Source organism: Arachis hypogaea, chromosome 16 (genome assembly GCF_003086295.3).
Source record: "Arachis hypogaea cultivar Tifrunner chromosome 16, arahy.Tifrunner.gnm2.J5K5, whole genome shotgun sequence".
NCBI classification, from domain to species: domain Eukaryota; kingdom Viridiplantae; phylum Streptophyta; class Magnoliopsida; order Fabales; family Fabaceae; genus Arachis; species Arachis hypogaea.
The window spans coordinates 71,739,402-71,747,526 of record NC_092051.1 but is presented as its reverse complement, the minus strand read 5'-3'; the positions used below and the strand labels follow the sequence as shown (position 1 = coordinate 71,747,526).

Sequence of the window (8,125 nt, the reverse complement as noted above, 5' to 3'; positions counted from 1 at the left end):
AGAGCTTCAAAACATCTGATAAAAGCCCACCCATTCGGGTGTATTTGGGATGGAGCACAATTCAATTGTTTCATCACACTACACTCAAAAACAGAAAAGGGAAGTTTAATTCTTAGTTCCTCAATCATGCAACTATAAACATAAAAATATTCAAAGCCATCTTGTCGATGGAAGACGCGGTCCGTCCGGCTGCATGGTAGCAACTGTACATGAAACCCAGTCCTCATTACCCTACTCGCATTTATGCGATTCACACTCTCAATATCAGAAAACAGAGAAGCCCGTATATGAACATCATTGTCAACCCAATCATATTTTTCAACAATTTCAACTGAGGGAAACGATTTTTTCTTTTTCTCACTCATTGTTCAACAAAAAACAAAGAAAAGAAGAAGATGAAAATGCACTGACCTCTTCTACTCATTGCCTTCTGCACCCAACTTAAACGAAGTGTTTATGAAAACTTGAAACTAAGGCACTAGTTTAATTAAACTTTTCAGTTCCACAAATAAATCCCATCCACACATGATAGAAGTGCTTTAACGGTCCAAGATCAATGTTGGAAGTTGAACCAGACAAAATATTAAATTAACACAATGACCAATAAAACTAAATACATATGAATTTATTTCGAGCAAACTTCTCATACGCCAACTTGGAAATCTGATACGACACGTTGACCTGGGGGCTGAGGATACCGAGCTATAACTCGTTAATCAATAATAAGCTCAACCTGTTCTCTTCAGATCAGGCCAAGTTTGGGGGCTGTGATATAAGCAAGCAAAAGTCGGTTACGAGTTATAGCTCGGCAACGTATGATTTACAGTTATAACCGAATATTCTGATTAAATCAGCAATTATGTTTTTCTTATAACGTCGGATATGTGAATTAATGCTCGGACGTTACATAACAACGATCACCTACAATCAATTAAGCAGATATAAGACAGACAGCAGAGATGAAAAAGGTAATCCATTTCCTTCCAAAAAAGCTCATATTCATACACTCTCTTATTGACTTGAGCGTCGGAGAACCTTTGCAGGTACTCACCACCTCGGTTCCAACGGCCGTGCTTTCCCTCTCCACCACAAGAAGTTTGTCGATCCTTTCCGGGGAACGAACTATACCTCGGTGTCATCAGGTCAGAACAAAAATAAATCAAAAACAACTTTTATATTATCTCTGACATAACCATCAACAGTATGAGTTAATTATCACACAATTTTTTAACATAATAAAATAATCGAGTAACACAATTAACTACATCTGTTACTTTATTCTAAAATATGATATCATTTCTACGTAACTAAATATTTTATATAACTGAGAAGAACCCAACTAATTACTACTTGCGCAACTCTTTTCTCAAAGACATGGTTTTCCAATTCTTAAAGTGATCTTTTAAGGTACCTGAAATATTCCACTCCTATCCAATATCTGTGATCCATACACACCACACCTACCAAAAGTACTCACAAGTAACAAATAAGTCTTATATAGTTTCAACATCCTTCTTATACAAAACGCACAAATTATCATTCTGTTCGATGATCCCCAATCTATTTAGCCGGTCCTTTGTATTGAGTCAGCCTACTAATACAAACCAGATGAACAACTCAACTTGCGGTAGAACTAATCATTTTTAAATTTCTTTTGTGAATTTGTAGCTCAGATTATCATCGGCCAAAGTCTCTTCCTGCAAAATCTGGATAAATGAGTTAGTAGAATAAATGCTTTTCTTATAAAATTTTCACACCATTCTATCTTGTACTAATGTTATTAATGTAATAGATTGCAAGATATGATGTAGCTGATCCAAGGTATCTACCTCCCATTGGCAGAATTCTCTCCTCTATTGGAAGTTTTAAATCTACTCTAACTCATCCCAAAACCCACAATCCCCAATTACTGATCCTTTTTGGTTTGAAATCAAGAAAAGTTTCGAAAATGAGTCTTTCAGCTTTTCCACTTGGAGCCAAGTATTCTCCCAAAATCTGGTGGATCTACCATCCCCTACCTCCATAGCAAGGCCATCAATCATCTTCTATCTAACATGTTGCTCCTTTATTTTCAATTCCCATATGTATCTCCACAGATCCCCTTGCACTGGTAGTGTCTAAGTTGATGGTATGCGAAATTGTTACTCTGAGGTTGTAAAATTTGTTGTTCGTTCTCTCCCTGGTAATGGCTCCAAAAAAACGTGTGCACAGTACCATGGTCCAAACATAACTTCACAACTTCGCACAACTAACCAGCAAGTGCACTGGGTCATCCGAGTAATAAAACCTTACATGAGTAAGGGTCGATCCCACGGAGATTGTCGGCTTGAAGCAAGCTATGGTCACCTTGTAAATCTCAGTCAGGCGGATATCAAATAGTTATGGAGTTTTCGAATATTAATAATAAATAAACAGAAAATAAAGATAGAAATACTTATGTAATTCATTGGTGGGAATTTCAGATAAGCATATAGAGGTGCGTTCGTTCCTCTGAACCTCTGCTTTCCTGTTGTCTTCATCCAATCAATCCTACTCGTTTCCATGGCTGGCTTTATGTAAGGGCATCACCGTTGTCAATGGCTACTTTTCATCCTCTCTGTGAAAATGGTCCGATGCGCTGTCACTGCATGGCTAATCATCTGGAGGCATCACCGTTGTCAATGGCTGCATCCCATCCTCTCTGTGAAAATGGTCCAATGCGCTGTCACTGCATGGCTAATCATCTAGAGGTTCTCAATCATACTGGAATAGGATTTACTATCCTTTTGCGTCTGTCACTACGCCCAACACTCGCGAGTTTGAAGCTCGTCACAGTCATTCAATCCCTGAGTCCTACTCGGAATACCACAGACAAGGTTTAGACTTTCCGGACTCTCATGAATGCCTCCATCAATCTAGCTTATACCACGAAGATTCTGATTAAGAGATCTAAGAGATACTCATCCAATCTAAGGTGGAACGGAAGTGGTTGTCAGGCACGCGTTCGTGGGGGAATGATGATGATTGTCACGTTCATCACATTCATATTGAAGTGCGAATGAATATCTTAGAAGCGGAATAAGTTGAATTGAATAGAAAAACAGTAATACTTTGCATTAATTCATGAGGAACAGCAGAGCTCCACACCTTAATCTATGGAGTGTAGAAACTCTACCATTGAAAATACATAAGTGATAAAGGTTCAGGCATGGCCGAATGGCCAGCCCCCAAAACGTGATCACAGGATCAAAAATATAATCCAGGATGTCTAATACAATAGTAAAAAGTCCTATTTATACTAAACTAGCTACTAGGGTTTACAAAAGTAAGTAATTGATGCATAAATCCACTTCTGGGGCCCGCTTGGTGTGTGCTTGGGCTGAGCTTTAGCTTTTCACGTGCAGAGGCTTCTTTTGGAGTTGAACGCCAAGTTGTAATGTGTTTTTGGCGTTCAACTCTGGTTCGTGACGTGTTTCTGACGTTTAACTTCAGACTGCAGCATAGAAATGGCGTTCAACGCCCTTTTGCGTCATCTAAACTCGGCCAAAGTATGGACTATTATATATTGCTGGAAAGCCCTGGATGTCTACTTTCCAATGCAATTGGAAGCGCGCCATTTTGAGTTCTGTAGCTCCAGAAAATTTACTTTGAGTGCAGGGAGGTCAGAATCCAATAGCATCAGCAGTCCTTCTTCAACCTCTGAATCTGATTTTTGCTCAAGTCCCTCAATTTCAGCCAGAAAATACCTGAAATCACAGAAAAACACACAAACTCATAGTAAAGTCCAGAAATGTGAATTTAACATAAAAACTAATAAAAACATCCCTAAAAGTAACTAGATCCTACTAAAAACAATGCCAAAAAGCGTATAAATTATCCGCTCATCACAACACCAAACTTAAATTGTTGCTTGTCCCCAAGCAACTGAAAATCAAATAGGATAAAAAGAAGAGAATATACTATAAATTCCAAACTATCAATGAAACATAGCTCCAATCAGATGAGCGGGACTTGTAGCTTTTTGCCTCTTGAATAGTTTTGGCATCTCACTTTATCCATTGAGGTTCAGAATGATTGGCATCTATAGGAACTTAGAGTTCAGATAGTGTTATTGATTCTCCTAGTTCAGTATGTTGATTCTTGAACACAGCTACTTTATGAGTCTTGGCCGTGGCCCTAAGCACTTTATTTTCCAGTATTACCACCGGATACATAAATGCCACAGACACATAATTGGGTAAACCTTTTCAGATAGTGACTCAGCTTTGCTAAAGTCCCCAATTAGAGGTGTCCAGGGTTCTTAAGCACACTCTGTTTTTGCTTTGGACCTTGACTTTAACCGCTCAGTCTCAAGTTTTCACTTGACACCTTCACGCCACAAGCACATGATTAGGGATAGCTTGGTTTAGCCGCTTAGGCCAGGATTTTATTCCTTTAAGCCCTCCTATCCACTGATGCTCAAAGCCTTGGGATCCTTTTTATTACCCTTGCCTTTTGGTTTTAAGGGCTATTGGCTTTTTGCTCTTGCCTTTTGGTTTTAAGAGCTTTTGGCTTTTTCTGCTTGCTTTTTCTTTTTCTTTAATTTTTTTTCGCCAATGTTTTTTTTCTTTTTTTCTGCAAGCTTTTGTATTCACTGCTTTTTCTTGCTTCAAGAATCATTTTTATGATTTTTCAGATTATCAAATAACATGTCTCCTGTTCATCATTCTTTCAAGAGCCAACATATTTAACATTCTAAAACACCAACTTCAAAAGACATATGCACTGTTCAAGCATTCATTCAGAAAACAAAAAGTATTGTCTCCACATCAAAATAATCAAACTAAGTTCAAGGATAAATTCGAAACTCATGTACTTCTTGTTCTTTTGAATTAAAATCATTTTTCATTTAAGAGAGGTGATGGATTCATATTCACTACTTTAAGGCATAGACACTTAGACACTAATGATCATGTAATAAAGACACAAACATAGATAAACATTCAACATAAGAGAACGAAAAACAGAAAATTTAAGAACAAGGAATGAGTCCACCTTAGTGATGGTGGCGTTTTCTCCTTGAGGAACCAATGATGTCCTTGAGTTCTTCTATGTCTCTTCCTTGTCTTTGTTGCTCCTCCCTCATTGCTCTTTGATCTTCTCTAATTTCATGAAGGATGATGGAGCTCTTGATGTTCCCCCTTAGTTGCTCCCAATAATTGTGTGGAGAAAAATGTATCCCCTGAGGTATCTCAGGGATCTCTTGATTTGCAGTCAAATGTTCTACCACTGAGCTATAGATCCTTGATGGAAGCTTTTGTTTTCCCTTAAAAAAAAAGCTATGCTTTTACCACACCAAACTTAGAATGTTGCTCGCCCTCGAGCAAAAGAAGAAAGAATAGATGAAGAAGAAGATGTGGAAAAAAAACTAGGATTATGAGGAGGGAAGGTGGGGATCCTGTGAGGTTCACAGATCCTGAGATGATCTTGTGAGGTCCACAGATCTTGAGGTGTCAAGGATTTACATCCCTGCACCAATTAGGCATGTAAAATGCATTTGCATGCAATTCTGGCATTTAAACGCCAAAGTGAGGCTTGTTTTAGGCGTTCAGCGCCCAGATGCAGCATGTTTCTGGCGTTGAACGCCAGCTTCATGCTTGTTTCTGCCGTTCAGCGCCAACTCTTCCTCAGTGTGCATTTCTGGCGTCTGAACGCCAGGATGCTGCTTGTTTTGGGCGTTCAACGCCAGATCCATGCTCTGTTCTGGCGTTGAACGCCAGCCAGATGCTCCTTACTGGCGTTTAAACGCCAGTGAACTCCTCCTCTAGGGTGTGATTTTTCTTCTGCTGTTTTTGATTCTGTTTTTGATTTTTCTATTTATTTTGTGACTCCACATGATCATGAACCTATGAAGACATATAACTAATAAAAATATAATTAAATAAAAATTGGGTTGCCTCCCAACAAGCGCTTCTTTAATGTCAATAGCTTGACAGTGGGCTCTCATGGAGCCTCACAGATGTTCAGAGCATTGTTGAGACTCCCCAACACCAAACTTAGAGTTTGACTGTGGGGGCTCTGGTTGACTCTGTTTTGAGAGAAGATTACTGTGCCTATTTTCCATGTTTACAAAAGGATGTCCTTGAGTTTTAAACACAAGGGGGTCCTCATTCAATTGAAGGACTAGTTCACCTCTGTCAACATCAATCACAGCTCTTGCTGTGGCGAGGAAGGGTCTTCCAAGGATGATGGATTCATCCTCATCCTTCCCAGTATCTAGGATTATGAAATCAGCAGGGATGTAAAGGCCTTTAACCTTTACTAACATGTCCTCTACTTGTCCATAAGCCTGTTTTCTGGAATTGTCTGCCATCTCCAATGAGATTCTAGCAGCTTGCACCTCAAAGATTCCAAGTTTCTCCATTACAGAGAGTGGCATGAGGTTTATTCCTGACCCCAGGTCACATAGAGCCTTCTCAAAGGTCATGGTGCCTATGGTACAAGGTATTAGGAACTTTCCAGGATCCTATTTCTTCTGAGGCAATCTCAGTTGATCCAATGCATTTAGTTCATTGGTGAACAGGGGAGGTTCATCTCCCCAAGTCTCATTACCAAATAAATTGGCATTCAGCTTCATGATTGCACCAAAGAACTTGGCAACTTGATCTTCAGTAACATCTTCATTCTCTTCAGAAGAAGAATACTCTTCAGAGCTCATGAATGGCATAAGGAGGTTCAATGGAATCTCTATGGTCTCTAAATGAGTCTCAGATTCCTTTGGTTCCTCAGAAGGAAACTCCTTATTGATCACTGGACGTCCTAGGAGGTCTTCCTCACTGGGATTCACGTCCTCAACCTCCCTTACAGGTTCGGCCATGGTAATTAATTCAATGGCCTTGCACTCTCCTTTTGGATTCTCTTCTGTATTGCTTAGGAGAGTACTAGGGGGGTTTCAATGATTCTTTTACTCAGCTGGCCCACTTGTGCTTCCAAATTTCTAATGGAGGACCTTGTTTCATTCATGAAAACTCACAGTGGCTTTAGATAGATTAGAGACTAAATTTGCTAAGCTAGATGGATTCTGCTCAGAATTATCTGTCTGTTGCTGAGTGGATGATGGAAAAGACTTGCTATTGCTAAACCTGTTTCTTCCACCATTATTAAAGCCTTGTTGAGGCTTTTGATCCTTCCATGAGAAATTTGGGTGATTTCTCCATGAGGGGTTATAGGTATTTCCATAAGGTTCACCCATATAATTTACCTCTGCTATTGCAGGGTTCTCAGGATCATAAGCTTCTTCTTCAGAAGATGCCTCTTGAGTACTGTTGGATGCAGCTTGCATTCCATTCAGACTCTGAGAAATCATATTGACTTGCTGAGTCAATATTTTGTTCTGAGCCAATATGGCATTTAGAGTATCAATTTCAAGAACTCCCTTCTTCTGAGGCGTCCGATTACTCACAGGATTCCTCTCAGAAGTGTACATGAACTGGTTATTAGCAACCATGTCAATGAGTTCTTGAGCTTCTGCAGGCATTTTCTTTAGGTGAATGGATCCACCTGCAGAAGTATCCAATGACATCTTAGCTAATTCAGATAGACCATCATAGAATATATCCAGGATGGTCCATTCTGAAAGCTTGTCAGAAGGACACTTTTTGGTCAGTTTCTTGTATCTCTCCCAAGCTTCATAGAGGGATTCACATTCTTTCTGTCTGAAGGTTTGAACATCCACTCTAAGCTTACTCAGCTTTTGAGGAGGAAAGAACTTGGCTAAGAAAGCCTTGACCAGCTTATCCCAAGAGTTCAGGCTATCTTTAGGTTGAGAATTTAACCATATTCTAGCTCTGTCTCTCACAACAAAAGGGAAAAGCATGAGCCTGTAGACTTCAGGATCTACTCTATTAGTCTTAACAGTATCACATATCTGCAAGAATTCAGTTAAGAACTGAAAAGGATCTTCAGATGGAAGTCCATGAAACTTGCAGTTTTGTTGCATTAGAGAAACTAATTGAGGTTTAAGCTCAAAATTGTTTGCTCCAATGGTAGGGATGGAGATGCTTCTTCCATGTAAATTAGAATTAGGTGCAGTAAAGTCACCAAGTATCCTCCTTGCATTATTATTAATTTTGGCTGCCATCTCCTCTTCCTGTTCGAAAATTTCTGT

At 39.4% G+C, this 8,125-nt stretch overlaps 1 non-coding gene across 1 annotated transcript; it reads left to right on the top strand.

Moving 5' to 3' along the window:
• The first annotated feature begins 7,594 nt into the window (after positions 1–7,594).
• LOC112761200 (small nucleolar RNA R71) lies at positions 7,595–7,702 on the top strand. The gene has a single exon (XR_003181606.1). It is a non-coding gene; the product is annotated as a small nucleolar RNA R71 (small nucleolar RNA).
• Positions 7,703–8,125: the final 423 nt, after the last annotated feature.